The sequence below is a fragment of the Coffea arabica genome, chromosome 9c (assembly GCF_036785885.1).
Source record: "Coffea arabica cultivar ET-39 chromosome 9c, Coffea Arabica ET-39 HiFi, whole genome shotgun sequence".
NCBI lineage: Eukaryota > Viridiplantae > Streptophyta > Magnoliopsida > Gentianales > Rubiaceae > Coffea > Coffea arabica.
The window spans coordinates 36,019,093-36,024,007 of NC_092326.1; the positions used below are offsets into that span (position 1 = coordinate 36,019,093).

At 33.2% G+C, this 4,915-nt stretch overlaps 1 long non-coding RNA gene across 2 annotated transcripts; it reads right to left on the minus strand.

Annotated features, from left to right (window-relative positions):
- Positions 1–252: 252 nt before the first annotated feature.
- LOC140014021 (uncharacterized) lies at positions 253–4,085 on the minus strand. Of its 2 annotated transcripts, none has more exons than XR_011820880.1 (4): positions 3,314–4,085; positions 3,087–3,220; positions 2,593–2,709; positions 253–556 (listed from the first exon to the last, which is right to left on the minus strand). It is a non-coding gene; the product is annotated as an uncharacterized lncRNA (long non-coding RNA). The 2 variants fall into 2 exon arrangements; XR_011820879.1 differs by having other exon boundaries at positions 253–538; positions 3,314–4,080.
- Positions 4,086–4,915: the final 830 nt, after the last annotated feature.

Sequence of the window (4,915 nt, forward strand, 5' to 3'; positions counted from 1 at the left end):
CAACTTGTGTCGTCAGTAATTGTTATAATTTTAGTGATGACATAGTATCTTGTCAATAATGTACAAAGGAATGTCGTCACTAAAACTAATCCATAGTGTCAAGTAGTATAAACTAATTACTGACAACTTCTGTTATCACTAAACAGTTTTCAATTCCATAACAATAGGTGGTTGTCAATGGAGAAATTTAATTCAGTGACAACGCTTTGCCACCATGAAATATGATTTTCCTGCTAAATTATATCTTAAAAATGAAAAAAAGACAATGCTTTACAATTAACAAATGAAGGTATCCATTACATTATGAAATGCTAAAATACCATTTTAAGCATTCGAATATCATAATCAAGTTCAATAACACCATACAAATAGTTTGATAAGTGGTATTTGGCCTAAATTTCACATATAAGTCAAGACAGTTTTACAAAACAAATCCAAATCCCAAAAAAAATGTGTTGTCGAAGCATTTCTTGAGCATAAGATTTTCTCTATAGTTCTTGAGTCAATTAACAACTCTTGCTGCTGATCTTCCAAAAGTCTGTAATGAGCAACATATCTCCAGTAAAGTACTTCAATTATTAGTGGGTGATAAGAAAAACTTGATACAAGAAAAGAGAACTTAAGAATTTGCAAGAAAATAAGCTAAATCATTTCTTTTAAGTATCATCTAGATAGTGACTAAATAAGAGCAAAGTAAGAGATAAAACACTTAGAACTTCCGACAAACAACTAGGTATAGATATAAAAATGTGATTGTACTAATCCAACCGTATAAATTCATTAACTTCCTAAAGTTTTGCAAACTTTTTTCACGTAAATATCAAAGAGAACAAACCCAACATTGCTGACCATAGCACCCTCTCAAACATCAAAATTGATGGAAGCTTCAGTGCTAGCAACAAGATAGCAACCAAAAACAATATGATTCTAATCAAAGGTTAACCTTCAGAACTGCTTTTCAATTTATCCAGTAATTCAAAGGCCAAACCTAAAACTGCTATTAAGGTTTAGCCAAATATGAAATTTTGATTCATACAAAGTCATAAACATTTCTTTGTCTCTGCAATTGATACAAAGTTATAAACATTTCTCTGTCTCTGCCAAGGATGGCTTAGCATAGTACTGTTACCACTTGTTGTTTATTGATCCTCAATAATTATCAGTAGTTCTTTGGAACTGCCCAATACATCTGATTATTACCAGGATGTTTTAAAGTATTGGAAATTAAGGGGAAAAAATAAACAAATGGATATTACTACTGTTCGCTCAATAAAGATAACCTTATCATCTCCGACCTAATCTTGGATTGCTTATATGACTTTTGCATCATTATGAATGTTGATCAACTCTTGCAAAATATTTGAAGCTATCTAATTCCAGAACAACAAATCACAAATGAACCATTATTAATAGACAAAAGACAGAATTGACAGACTTGCACCAAAGTAAATGAAAGTTTAAAGTTAAAAATATTGGTTATTTTAGGTTCACTGATTTGAAGTCTAGTTTTCAAAGCATTGCGTTAGATCAGTAGCCTGCTCAATCTAACATGCACATTAATCAAGAAGAAAGTCAATTGATAGGAATATCTAAGTAACTTTTCTTTGAGACACACATTTAATATTGAATCTGGAAAAAAAATTTTGTTGGCTAGCATACTTGACAAAACATAGAACTTTGGATTATACTGAAGAGACATGATAACAAGTATGTAATTCTCACACTCATTTTTGGATGCTCAAAAGTAACTTAGACAAAATATGAAAACAAAGTTTCTCATTCAAACTCAAAATGAAAATCAGCCCAAATTCTTCTTCCTCATTATTCACACCCTGGATAAGACAACCAGATAAAACATTTTAAGTGCCATCTTCACAGATTCATTGTATTTAAACAACCTATCTCAGCAAGTTATAGGACAAAAAACATTACAAAATCTTACTGAACAAACTTATGACCAAAATTCGTGCTGTAAATGGATATTTTATTTCAAAGAATATAGGAGCCACTTTTTAATCAGTCATCTAAATTATTCAAATGTTCTTGTTCTGTCTCAGCTTCAGCAAGCTCTCTCTAGCAGTTTCACACACACACATTGATAGAGCAATGTAGCTCAAAAAAATAAAAAGATATTTAAAAAAATGAAAAATAGATTTTGATAGAGAAAGTATCGGGTAGTTAACCACCACTACTAGGGGCATTCAATCTTTCTACCTCGATAAACCAAAAAATTTGGTATACCAGTTGCTAGGTCCAGGTTTAAGATTCATACATTAATCATAGCCTTCAAAGTAATACTACTACCAGCTTTTAGTCTGTTACTCCACCCACATTCTGCCTCCCCATTTCTTTAGCTCCTTAACTAACCGTTAGCCAATCTTGGCATAGCAACATAGCAATAGGATTGGCAGCAACCAACCCCTTCCCCTGCAACTTTTTTGTGGGATCAAGACATACAACAGATGGATTTAAAACCTACAATTTTCTGAATTTTCTGAATAAGAATAGAGCAATAAATATAGCATATTTCACTAGTTTTGAAAATAAATGAAGAGCGTAAATTATGTCCAAAACAGAACAACAGAATTGTACCTCATCAATAACATTATTCACTGTGGTCTGTATAGTTCCACTAGTTGCAGCAGCCACCCGATGCAGATCCTCCTCAATAACATGACCAGCACAGAATACATCCCGATTTGCAAAATACTAATGAAAGCCAACAGGATCAATAGAGCTCATAATGATACTAAACATAAGTTGTTCTGCAAAATGCAGAAAACAGTCCTATGCATAAACAAAACTGAAGTAGAGCTTGAGATAAAATATAATCAATAAAGTATAGCCCTACTTCTCACGCTGCGCAAGGAAGAAATGCCATACTTCAAATCTAATTAATAAATTTAATTTTCTATAGATGTTCAATAAGTTCAATAGGAAATTTAAAGTTCTATACATAAAGCAAACCCCAATTTAAAATAGCAACAGCTTTGCACATGGGGACAAGCCCATGTAGCACTAATGAAACCCAGAAATTTGTTTGCCCACATGAAAATTTAATTATTAAAAAATTAAGCAAGCATTACCTGTGTTGCTAGGTCACCAATAGCCAGCCGAGAAAAAATGATTTTAGCCCACTTTTCACACATTTATCTAACTTGTCATAAATGATATTCCATTCTGCATCAACGATTGACTGATACTGCAATGATCTGAAAGCCTGTCAACAACATTTGCTGAGTAACATATGCATTTTTAACACGAAATATGAAAATAATTGCTTCTGTGGATAAAAGTGCAGAAAATATCCTACCTTATTTCTGCATTCTCTTTCTCTGATTTCAGTGCCAATTCTATATTCAGCAAAAGTATCTTGGGATTTACAAATTTCTTTGGTTGCTGTTCAAAACCAGCATATGAGAATGTTTTCTTAAAGGCAACGCCATTCACAAGAAAAGAATCCCTCAACGGCAACAGGAAAGCTAGCTGCCACGGCAAAACTCAAATTCTTGGGCTTCGAAGCTAGTACCTTCTCCTCGACTGTATTGTACTCTGCCAGTGACACACATCCCTTTGGGTACAAAGCGTGCTCGTGAATGTCTCCGAATACTTCATCCCCCACCTTGAATTCCTTCACAAAAAAAAAATTGCAAAAAAAATTATGGCAAATTTTGCAAAATTTTACAGAAAGAGATGATTAAATCCACGGCTCAAACTAGCCACCAAAAAATTTTGCAAAAAAATACTTGGGGAAAAAATTTAGGCAAATTAATTGGGGAAAAATTAGGGAAACAAGATGAGACACTCCTATCGGTGAAGATGAGGCACTGCTGGTCTGGGGGATTGCCCTCCTTGTCTTGGATTTTGGCCTTGACATTATTGATGGTGCCAGAAGACTCCACCTCAAGGGTGATGGTTTTCCGTATTAGGGTTTTCATGAATATCTGCATCTTTGATGACGGCGGCTGCAGCCTGCCTGCCTGCCTCCGTTGCTGCTAGGTTTTGGAAAATGAATAAATGGGGTTGAGAATAAAGGAGTTGACTGAAGGATTGAGAGTCTGAAGAGTACTGAAGACATCTGGATGTGGGGAGTAAGAGTGGTTCTATGGTACCTGCGCCATTTTTTTTCATTTTTAGTTTGAACAAATTTCTGGTACTACACAATCAAGACAATCCAAGTGAATTTTTAGCTTCAAATTTTATTTAAATTTACTAATGTATTTCTAATCACTACTTCTTAACATATTTATCAAAAAATTATAAAGGATGAAAATTTTTTGCTAAATTCAAAGAACTGGTAAATATCATCTTTCTCAAGTTGTAATAGTTTATATAGTTGTTCTAACTAGAAACTTTCATTAATTTTTTTCAGTTGAAAACCTATTGAGTAACTATGACTAGTTTAATAAATCATCAAATTTTAAAAAAAATTAAATTAATATTGAGGCTCACAATTAAATAAAGTCATAGTTAATAAATCATCAAATTTTAAAAAAATTAAATTAATATTGAGGCTCACAATTAAATAAATGCATTAGAGATGTTCAAGTTAGTGATGATACTTATGTTGTCACTAACTACGCTATAGTTTTACTGACAAAAATTGGTCGTTGGTAAACATAAACAGTGACAACAATGAAAAATTGTCAAAGAAAGTGGTAGAATTACTGACAACATTTATTAAGTCGTCACTATTGCAAAACTCGCGCCTTCCAAGTCCCATGGCGCGAAGTAGTTTTATGACGACAATTAAAGGTTGTCACTGAAAACTCAGTTGCTTTGAGTCAATTGTGACAACCTTCAAAGTCGTGACTAAACAACCTCATTTTGTGACGACTTTTTGTCGTCACAAAGAAATGTTGTCACTAATGACCTTTTTTCTTGTAGTGACATTTCCATCATTCATGCTAGGGTC